This window comes from Caretta caretta, chromosome 12, assembly GCF_965140235.1.
Source record: "Caretta caretta isolate rCarCar2 chromosome 12, rCarCar1.hap1, whole genome shotgun sequence".
Taxonomy (NCBI): domain Eukaryota; kingdom Metazoa; phylum Chordata; order Testudines; family Cheloniidae; genus Caretta; species Caretta caretta.
This window is the reverse complement of record NC_134217.1, coordinates 18,043,421-18,055,374: the sequence shown is the minus strand read 5'-3', so window position 1 is coordinate 18,055,374 and position 11,954 is coordinate 18,043,421. Positions and strand designations below refer to the sequence as shown.

General features: G+C 41.1%; 1 long non-coding RNA gene across 2 annotated transcripts in view; it reads left to right on the top strand.

Annotated features, from left to right (window-relative positions):
• The first annotated feature begins 2,290 nt into the window (after nt 1–2,290).
• The window catches only part of LOC125620736 (uncharacterized), a 328,147-nt gene continuing 318,483 nt past the window's right edge, over nt 2,291–11,954 (top strand). For both annotated transcript variants that reach the window (XR_012664561.1, XR_007352303.1), the window contains exon 1: nt 2,291–2,385. This is a non-coding gene — a long non-coding RNA (uncharacterized LOC125620736). The remainder of the gene's footprint in view (nt 2,386–11,954) is intronic.

Genomic DNA, 11,954 nt, shown 5'->3' with positions numbered 1-11,954 from the left:
CAGATGTGGCCCACGAGCCGTAGTTTGCCCACCTCTGGGCTAGACAATATTATTCCATAAAATCTGCTGTAAAGTATATCCAGCACTATCTGAGACTAATTCCATTTTGAGCAAAAACAGCATATTAAACTATGTTTTACTGCCCTTACTAAACAAAGATTCATATCTACATTTATTTGGTTTGAGTTTTATGAAAGCAGCAGTTTTCTCACTACAATAAGCCCAGATCAAAAAGTATGTGCTTTTGAATTCAGATCAACCAAATGGACATCTCTATCTGAATTCATTCATGCAGTTGATCTCTAATCTGCAGCATAGCTGGAAGTTTCATATGATAAAAAGGGTGTAACTCATTTAGACCGAGTATTTTATGCATATGTACTATATGCAACAGCCGGAAGCCAGAGAAATACCTCCCAGCAAACTATCTGTGGTTAATAAAAATTGCTTTCTTTTCATGGATTTCCAATTTGCCAATTACCCACTAAACATTTAGATTGGATGTCCTTTACCTAAATTATTGTACTATTTGCCAAATGCTTTCAGCATGTTTCTTTTCTGAAAGAAAATAGGACATTAGTTGAAACGGACAATAATGATAATTGAATATCCCAGCACAAACTATATTACCTAACATGTAAATTCTATGCTCCATTCAAGACTCTGTGAATTTTGGTGTTATTTTGTTGAGACTAGTTTTCAGCATTTTCTATGGATGTCACTTTGGAAGACAATGTACTCATTCTCCATTATTGCTGTTGTTGCATTCTCTCTCTCTCTCTCTCCCTTTTTTTAAGTTGAAAAGTAGTTGTGTGGATTAAAGAATTTTCAGGATACATTTTTCTGCAAGTCAACTGGTATTCACCATTTCAATTTTGATTTGAGTAGCGACAGAGTTTTCTGTGACACTAAATAGACACTTTGTTGGACAGAGTGTAAATCAGTAGGCAAGTTACTAAAATTTACATAATAGCTTTGCTCAAATCCTGTTTAGAGAAAGGTCTAGGGCCTGATTTTCAGAGCTGCTGAGCAATTACAACTCCAAGTGAAGTCAATGGGAACAGCACATGCTCAGCACCTCTGAAAATAAAAAGAAAGCTACCAGTGGTAAATGTGACACAAATACAATAAGAGCCCAATGTAGTGTCCATTTTACAATATGAATGCTAGGAGGGTTCATCTCTCCACCTGATGCGATAAGCTGCTGGATGAAGAACTGTACTCACAGAAAGAATTCTGTAGCTATCATTGGCAGTTTCTGCCTGCTTCCATAACACACAACTTGCATAGCCCTGATTGTTATTAGTGCCGCCTCCAGTGGCCATAGATGTTACTGCTACTTCTCACCTGCAGCTCATCACCCGTCTTTGTCAAACTTACTCTGTGAGTGTGCATCCCCATTGCCATTACACATGTGTTGGCTTGGGAGTATTATCACACACACTTCTGGATCTGGACTACTTCTTACCATCAACTGTGTGTTCATAGCGCTGCCTCACACCATGTAACTGTGGCCCTTTTTGCTCCCTGGCCTTATAACCAAATGATGTGTCCTTTGTGTCTAAATATCATTGCTGGACAGAACAGTGTTGGCTGCTAGTTTGGCATTTGAGCAGTATCTCTATGTCCCTACCAGGGTATGATACACTTTAGGGGGACTCAGCTCACCCGGAGTGCAACCAGCTTAGTTTCCTGCATTTACCTTTTAGCATAGACACTGTCGCAGGCTCTTGTATTTGTATCATTTAAAGTTTCCATTGACAGCTTGACTTTAATAATAATGACAGTTACTCTTATTAGTATTTTTATACAGTAATGAGATATTCTTAGGCAATCTCTTGTTTTAAGTGACCACCCAAAGAATCCCCAGACACTGAATACACAGCTAGAGAATCTACGTTAACCTCAGATTTTTGTCAGTTTACAGTTTGTAATAACATTTGGCCAGCTATGTAGTTTTTTCAGTCCATCAGTCTCAAAGCAGTTTACTAAGGTGGATGTGCATCAGCAGGTTGGAGGAGCCTCACCTTTATGGGACTCAACAAATACAGCAGCAGCTGCATCAGCAGCATGCTCCTCACACTTTGCTCTAGCAGCTCTAATGAAAGATTTTGGCAAAGGCAGAAGTCCCAGTGGGTGCCAGATTGGCACTGGCAGCGACTGTGTTTTCCTTTTAGGATTTTTTTTTTAAGAATTCAACCTGTTCTATAAGATGCTGCAGACTGAGATGAGGGGAGAGGGAGGGAAAATAATTTGTGCTCATTTACAAGTCACTTTCCTGCTACAGCCTTTTGCCCCTGTGCCTCTTAATTCTCCATCATGCTAATTAGGAATAACACTCGAAGGACTAAAGTCAAGGACAGTCTCTGGAAAGGGATGTAAAGGGTAAGCACTTCTCTGAAAGATTATTATGCTGTAACTTCTTATGGGTATTGGCCAGTATTTTCAAATGTAGATGCCTAAAGGTGTTCACTGACTAAATCCACACTTAAGACACCTCCAAATTGCGTCACTTATGGCCCAAGCCTGCCGCAATAAAGTCAAAGAGAGTTTTGCCATTGACGTCATTGGTAGTAGGATCAGGCCCTTATTTAGGTGCTTATATCTATATTTAGGCATCTAACTTGAGGCTACCAAATTTGATATTTTGGCCACTGTATATTTTGAGGAGTTGTGGGTGATCATCATCTCAGGAGAACAGGCCCTGTGTGTACTATATGTCTTATGTGCAGTTGGGCATGTACTACGTCTCCTTATTCTGCATGTTTCTCTTGCGCTCATTGATTTGGACCCAGCATTTTTTCTATCCATATTGGAGAGCCTGGATGTAATGACTGTTGCCAGATGATTGACCGCTGGTGAGTTTCTGTGTGCTCAGTCTTGTACAAAGCTGTGGTGGTGATGGAGCCCTTTCCCCATGCCCTCTTTCTCTGTCCTGTATAAAACGTCTTCACTGGGCGATGCCAGGAAAGAATGTGAAGTAGAGTGTGGGGGAAAGCCTGGAGGAGTTTGATTATTATGAGGAGACCAGGAGCCACTTGAGGATGTTGGTTGAAGTCCAGATTAGCATATGGAAATGTATAGGCCTGGTAGATGTTTATTGTGCTCAAAATGGAAACATGCTTAAAATATGCTGCAGCTGGAGCTTACTCCTAGGCTTGATGTTGTAGCTCTTCAGTAGTGCAACCTGATTTTTAGAGATGTCGAATGCCCACAGCTCCCGGTAGGTTCAGTGGGAGTTGTGGGGGGTCAGCATTGCTAAATATCAGCCCATCATCTCTTTGTGGATACTCCTGCTTTAAGTTTTGAATATCATCTTGGATTCACACTTGGCTGACTTGTTCTACTTTTCTGTTTTCTTACATCGTGGGGCTGCTTTTTACTTTTAAGGGGCTACCACCACTTTGTCAGCTTTTACATTTAGTCGGTGCTAAAATAGGGAGGGGATGGCATTATCACAGCACATTATTGCTGCAGCATCTTCAAAGTGAGCTCCAGACATATGCAGTTTTTTCACTAAACAATGGAGACTTAATTTCACCAAGGTTATGTCTACACTGCAGCTAGGAGTGTGCCTCCCCACCTGAGCAGACAGACATGCGCTAGCTCCGCTTGAACTATCGTGCTAAAAATAGCAGTGTGGACACTGTGGCATGGGTGGTGGCATGGGTTAGCTGCCCAAGCACAATCCTTCCTGATCCCCTCTGTCCAAGTTGGGTCCAAATGTGCCGCCAGCTGCGCCACAATATCCACACTGCTATTTTTAACATACTAGTTCTGTTCGAGCTAGTGCATGTTTGTCTACTTGGGCTGCTAGGCACATTCCCAGCTGCAGTGTAGACACACCTTCAAGAGATGTTTCAGGAAGAGTGTGATCTGCTTTGCTTTGGAGCTAAATAAGTGATAGATTTCTTCTCAAAATCTATCTGCAGGAGGAGCAGATCTAGCTATGTAAATTAGTGCAAAATGTGTCTGCTTGTTTTTTAAGTGGTGCATCACACAGAGAGCATTCTCCACTAACTCCACTAACAATCTCCACTAGCTCCCAATTAGTTTTCAGGTTAAGTTTAAGCTGTTGATTTTGATCTGTAAAGCCTTAAATGCTTTGGGACTTGGTTACATGTCTCTCCCTGTGTGACACTGCTGCAGCTGTGATCAGCAGGGCACCTATGCTAATAGCCCCCTGCTTAAAAGGAATGGGGCTATGTGCAAGGGTGTATTCTATATGATTTCTTCAACTCTGGACCTCAGAGTTGAACTTATAGGGTGTACTGCATAGTGCCTTTATTTTCTTAGGCTTTTGTTGCATAGGTAGGTTAAGCAATAGAGAGTGGTCTGATATTGGGGAAATGAGGGCCATCTAACCACCCAAGTAATGGTTAGCCAAGGTAAGTTATTTTGTTCACTGGTTTTGATTTTATCTGTGGCAGTTGGTTTAGATAGGCATCGTAGATGTGTACGGGTGCTCCCATCAAAACAACAAACTCAGAAGAGAGAGAGAGAGAGATCTTATTTCCCAGCTTATCAGCAGATGTTAAAAACAATGGAGCAAAGGAAATAAACAAACACCAATATTTTAGTGACCTTCACAAACTGGCATAGAAAAACCGAGAACAAATACAGAATTTTTAAAAAGCTCACGATTAATCATGTAGAGTAAGAACTTTTGGAGAAGCCCAGCGTAGCTTGTGTTATTCACGCTTGTCAACTCTGCTGAATAATTTACTTAAAATAAATGAGAGAGAATAGCAAGTGGCTATGCAAAAGGAGCCAAATGGTTTTTGCTTTAGATTTGAAACCTGTTCAAACTACTTAAACACGTGAACCCATTTTTGATAGTAGTTACTTTGGGTTACAGACAGTTATGTATTGAAAAATATGTGGAATATTTTTGGAAGAAAAAGAAAATGTTAGGATATCAGCACAGTTCCTGCTTGGAATCGTAGGTGTATCAGCTTTTGGTAATAGCTGGTTTTAAAGAATTAAAGTCCTGTTTCTCAATTGATATCTAAATCAGTTTGACCGAGTACAGCAGTTACATTATGTTAAAGGCCTTTTCTTAAAACAAATTTTGGACAAAGTTCGTCTGCAAAATGTATGTTAATAAATAAGGCCCCAGTCTTCCAAAGAATTTGGTATGTACTTAACTTTATGCATCTAAGTAGTACCATTGAAGTCAATAGACTGCTTGTGTGTATAAATTTAAGCATATGTTTAAGTCTTAACAGTACTGGAGCCATAAACATTAATTTACGATTTAGTTCTTCTCTGGTGAAATTATTTTCTAAAAATAAAATGGACAAAAATGCAGAAATACATGATATAAAAGTGATAGGACAGGACAGGTTACAAATTTTTGGTAACAAATACAGAAACATCTCTAGACTACCCAGAGGTTGGTGTATTTCTTCAGGTTTTACATTTATATTTCATATATTTTTCAATACTGTTTCTTTTTAAACTACTTTTCATAGGCAACTGAAATTTTTGCAAGACAAATTTTTTAAAAACAGGACAGATAGCATTATTATTTACTAGTCTCTGTCTCCCTGAAAAGAAATTAAACACACAATGATCTGATTTTAGCTGACACAAGCTGCACAGTCACTCTGTCCTTAACTCACCCCATTGCAACCAGGGGGAAAAAAATCACTGATTTGGAACCCTGTCCCTACACAATTATCTGCTCCCTTGATGTTCCTTGCTTCTAACTATAAATGTTTTATCTTGCCCCTACCATTGTGGCAATGAATGTGCAGGTCAGAAGTATTAGCAGGCTGATCCTTCTCACACTCGGTTTTATGGTCCTTATCCCTTGTTGGTTTCACTTTAGTGATTTTCCTATTTCTCTTTCAACTTAGCTGATCTGCATAAACCAAGTTTTGGATTTTCAACTTTGTTGCATATGTGTGTGTCTCTCTCTCTCTCGCTGTTATGTTCTTTTCTCAGAAGTCTCTCCTCCTGGAAATCCAATTCTCAGTTGCTACCTCCTGCAGCCCATCTCACTGGTTTTCAATCATTTTCATAACTGTTTGACTTTTTCTATTCTAGCATGAATCGCTCCTCTTCCTTAACTTTGAAATGGATATCATCCCAGGAGTCTTATGCATCTTCACTATCTGCAGTCTCTCTCAGGCCATATCTATGCTACAAACTTTTGCAGATACATTACCATAAAGCAGGGGTAGTCAATTGTTTTTTGTCAAGGTCCAAATTTCTTGATCAAGGTATAGCCAAGGTCCAGCCTTCAGAGAAAATAATAATAAAAAATATAACAGTAATGATAATAATAAATAAAAAGATTTCAACATCTGTTCATAAGTGTGTGGTAGTCCGGATTTGACCGCGTTCCCCCTATTGACTACCCCTGCCATAAAGCCACCACAGTTAGTATGTTGCTTGTGTACGTGTATTCTTAACTCCTTGTGTTGGTGCTGCACGCACTCACCAGGAGTGCATGTGTCAATGCACAGTGCAGTGCACTATGGATAGGTATCCCAGTGTGCCACTTGCCCCCTTCCAGCACACTGTCTTTTGGGAAATTTTGGCAATGCATGTGGGCAAAAACGAGTAGCACAGGGATGACTTGGCCTGTGGGGTCAAGTTCCCATCATGCAACTTTCTCCATCCCATAATACCATCCCTATCCCATAATTTGAATGTCTATTTTTAAAATCCCATGAACCTGCATGAGACTTGTCACTGTCTGTCATCTCTGAGAGAAGCATGGAGCCTGTCCAGCTCTGCATTACTGTCATGAGCATTGCAAGTACAGGATGCACTATCCTCTGTTGTTTGCAGAGTTGCTAGAAGAGCTACAGGGAACATAGTGATTTCAAGGAGGACAAATTGTTGTGGGACATAGCAAGATCCTGCAAAACAATGCTGCATCAGATCATGAGCAGAGAGCCTGGAGGATGAATACTGTGAACTTTAACCGTGCCCCCAGAGTAATGCATTGTGGTGTACTGTGCTCTACTTGACCGAGCAGTCCCGGGGCCTGTTAGGAATTGTGTGGTGCCTGGTGTATATCTATGAATATAACACTGTCAATTCACCTATTAATTTTGTGGTGCTTGCTGTACATTTATAATCATTACACTGTGTTTATCACTGATCCTGTGAGTTGTCACACTGTACAATAACAAATAAGTAGGTGCTTTTCAGTATCGGTAGGCATTCTGCAGCATATGTTGGGAACTAATAAAAATGAATAATTTTCCAAACAATAGAATTTTATTGAGTAACGAAAATACTTTTAAAAAGTTCTGTGCAAGTTAAAAGCAAATACATTAAAAACTTAATACATTTATGGAACAGAGCTTAAGAAGAAGTTACACATACAGCAATCATGGCTCTCACAGGTCAGTGTATGTGAAGCTGTGGTTGTCCTTACTGTCCCCTAGTGTTTTGTGGAAGGGACGTGACCCCTGATGCCAAGTGGAATGTTGAGAGGATGCTATAATGGAGATCTCCCTTGACTGCAAAAGGAGGCAAGCCCATGACTGTTGAACCTGTAGGTCCACAAGAGTCTGCTGTATCTGTGTTGGCTGCCAGAGAGGCCCCATTATGTCCTGGTGCATCTCCCTCTCCTTTTGCTGTTGGGACTCCTTGGCCTTTCACCTGTTCACTCTTTTCTTCTTCATACTGTCTGCAGTATTCATCTTCCAAGCTCTTTGCTCATGGTTTGATGCAGCACTGGCTTGCAGGACCTTGCAGAGCATGTCATCCCAAGACCTCTTCCTTCTCCTCCTTATCAGGCTCAGGCATTCCGCTGGTGTGGAGGGGGATCCCTCAAGGGTGAAGTGGCAGCATCTACAGGTAAAACACACAGAGGTACCATTGTCAGGGTAATAATAATGGAAAGTGAAAGTTAAGATTCAGAACTCCCTTCCCTTGCCGCCCTAAAGTGTTAAACAAGACATGCTTTGGTGTGTTTGTGCCATGGCACAACTGACAGCACCAGCCTTGGTGAGTATGGCCTGCCAGGGGTGAGGGAAATGAGGAGGGAATTGCTCAGTTGCATGAAACTATGGGTATAGGGTAATAGTACTGAATACTGGCACCACTTTCCACAGGCAATAGTGATTTTGGCTAATTTCTCACTCTTAAGGGTAACAAAGGCACAGAGAGCACAGCTGCTCTTGGTGTTCCGAAGCCACCTGTATGCCTCTAGCCTGTTTACTGTAATGGTGCCTTCTGAAGTTATTGCTGACTGGCATGGGAAAGTGTCCTACTGGGGAGGGAGAAATGAGGCTGCCAATCTGGAAACCTTCAGGAGAGGACTGTAGAAAACCTCCATGAAGGTTTCATTGACATATCTCAGGAGGAGTCAAGGGACATCCCAGTGTTCATAAACAAAATGTTCTGCATAGACTTTACGGTCAGAAGGGACCATCATGATATCTAGTCCAATGGTTTTCAACCTTTTTTCATTTGTGGACCCCTAAAAAATTTCAAATGGTTTGGATCCCTTTGGAAATCTTAGACATAATCTGTGGACCCCCAAGGGTCCACGGACCACAGGTTGAAAACCACTGTTCTATGGTAATGACAACCTTTTGTGGACCCCTGAGACATAGAGTGCGGACCTTCACAGGTCTGTGGACCACAGGTTGAAAACCACTGATCTAGTCTGACCTCCTGCACATTGCAGGCCACAGAGCGTCACCCAGCCACTCCTGTAATACACCCTTAACCTCTGGCTGAGTTACTGAAGTCCTCAAATCATGATTTAAAAACTTCATGTTATAGAGAATCCACCATGGCCCCTTCCCGCCTAACTGTACAGGGAAATGAAATCAGATAACAAGTCTACCTCTCTTTGTTGTGCTGCTATCTCTTTTAGTATGCGTAAATTAATGAAAAGTCAATAGTTGTGTCCTGTTAAGTTGGGGGTGCCATTACTATAATGGGAAATACATTTACACACTTATCCCATGTTCCTTCCCCTTCATCGGGCTTGCCTGTGCTTGACTGCAGGGACTATTTGGACTGTGATGGAGTGTCAAACAGGTCCTTGCTCATGGCATAGTTGGACCCCCCATTTCCATGTTCCCCAACCTCCTCCTTCTCTTCCTTGCTGTTCATGGCAGGAGCCTGTGATGTGGGCAGCTTGGAGGTGTCCACAATGATGTGTGGGAGGTGGGGGGACTTTCTGCCACATATGGCATACAGCTCTTTGTAAAAGCTGCAGGCCTGTGGCTTGGCACCGTAATGATTATTGGCCTCCTGGGCCTTCTGGTATGCCTGCCACGGTTCCCTTTGTTTTCATGTGGCACTGCTGCTGATCCCCGTTGTACCCTTTTTTCTGCATCCCCTGTCCAATTTGCTCAGAAATGTCTACATTTCTACAGCTTGTCTGTAGTTGGGCCTGCACAGCCTCTTCTCCCCACAGGGCCAAGAGATCCATTATCTCCTCTCCAGGCTGGAGTGCGTCTGGAGTGTGTCAGCTGGGAAGTTTCATACAACAATGGAGAACTGCTAGGTGTGCTTGCCAAGTATGACCATAAAAAAAAAGGCACTTCAAAAATTTGTCAGACTTAAAGTGTGTGTGTGCGCGCATGTGGGGTGGGGGGTTGGGGGTGGGGCGTTTCCAGTCTCCATGACCCCTGGTTAGTGGAACTCACAACTGTGACCAGAGCAGTCCATGTCAGGCTTTGTAGGACAGTTGCTGGAGGATTGTTAGGGCCGACATAGGTAATGCAGTGTCCACACTTGTGCTCTGTTGATCTCAGTATGTCGACTGTGGCTCCATGCTGTTCAGGGAGGTGAGGTTACTATGTCAGTGTAACATGGCACTTACATTAGTGGAAGACAAATTTTAATGTAGACACATGCACAACTAGGTCAACAACTAGGTGGCTTCTGTGACCTAGCTTTGTATGGTAGACCAGGTCTGAGCCTCCTGAGGTCAGGAAGTACTATTAATTAGTGTAGATTAGTTGACTATTGACTGCATTAATGTTTGAAAGTCTGTATTATGTCCACGTTGTGGTTTTGCTTATGCATTTGTCTTTTACTTCAGCTACAACAAGATAGCAGGATTCAGTTTCAAGTACTATAAAACATACAATTAATTTTTATCCCCTGGATTGTAATTAAATTGCTCATCTCTCTTAAAAGAAAGTATTTGGTTCAGTAGTGCCACTTCATCTTTTGTTACTGATTTCACTGATCTTCGGACAGTATCACTTCACTTGACAATTCCTCTTCCATTCCTTCATTGTTCAGTAGTTTCACATTCCATTACCCCACAATGCTAATGCAGAGTCCTACTCTAGAGACTGGAGAAAGGCAAATATAGTATCTATCTTTAAAAACTGGAACAAAGTGGACGCAGGGAATTATAGACCAGTCAACTTAACTTCAGTACTTTGAAAGATACTGGAACAAATTATTAAACAATCCGTTTGTAACAACCTAGAGAATAATAGGTAATAAGTATCAGCCTACATGGATTTCTTAAGAAAAAATCATGCCAAACCAACGTAATTTCCTTCTTTGACAGGCATACTGGCCTAATGGATGGGAGTAAGCAGTAGACATGATATATCTTGATTTTAGTAAGACTTTTGATGCAATCCCACATGACAGTCTCATAAGCAAATGAGGGACATGTGATCTAGATGAAATTACTATAAAGTGAGTGCATATCTGATTGAAAAACTCTACTCAGAGACTGGTTATCAGTGGTTTGTTGTCAAAATAGGTCTAGTACTTGTCAACATTTTTATTAATGACTTGGATAATGGAATGGAGAGCATGGTTTTAAAATTTGCAGATGGGAGGAGTTGCAAGCACTTTGGAGGACTAGATTAGTATTCAAAATGACCTTTACAAATTGGCGAATTGGTTTGAAATCAACAACATGAAATTCAATAACGACAAGTGCAAAGTACTACACATAGGAAGGAAAAATCAAATGCACAGTGAAACATATTCACTGGTAATAATATGGCACCACATTAATTATTATTATTATTATTTATTTATAGTGTCTAGGAGCCTCTATCAGAGATCTGGGCTCCATTGTGCAAGCCATGTACAAATAAAAACACAGTTCCTGCACTGAAATGCTATAATCTTAGTATAAAAGTGTCTAGTTGAAGCTCAACTGTGAACTATATGACTTGCTTTTCATCCAATAAAAATTACCTAAATTTCAAACACAATGATTGCAGATTGCTACAAATGGGGAACAACTGGCTAGCCGGGAGTTCTGCTGAAAAGGATCTGGGGGTTATATTGGATCACAAATTTAAACATGAGCCAACAACGTGATGTAGTTGAAGAAAAGGCAAATATCATTCTGGGGTGTTGTCAAGATTCCTTCCCCACTCTGAACTCTAGGGTACAGATGTGGGGACCTGCATGAAAGACCCCCTAAGCTTATTCTTACCAGCTTACGTTAAAAACTTCCCCAAGGTACAAACTTTGCCTTGTCCTTGAACCCTATGCTGCCACCACCAAGCGTGTTAAACAAAGAACGGGAAAAGAGCCCACTTGGAGACATCTTCCCCCAAAATATCCCTTCAAGCCCTACACCCCCTTTCCTGGAGAAGGCTTGATAAAAATCCTCACCAATTTGTACAGGTGAACACAGACCCAAACCCTTAGATCTTAAGAACAATGAAAAATCAATCAGGTTCTTAGAAGAAGAATTTTAATTAAAGAAAAGGTAAAAGAATCACCTCTGTAAAATCAGGATGGTAAATACCTTAAAGGGTAATCAGATTCAAAACATAAAGAATCCCTCTAGGCAAAACCTTAGTTACAAACAGATACAAAAACAGGAATATACATTCCATCCAGCACAGCATATTTTACCAGCCATTAAACAAAAGGAAATCTAACGCATTTCTAGCTAGATTACTTACTAACTTTACAGAAGTTCTGAGTCTGCATTCCTGATCTGTTCCCGGCAAAAGCATCACACAGACAGACAGACAGAC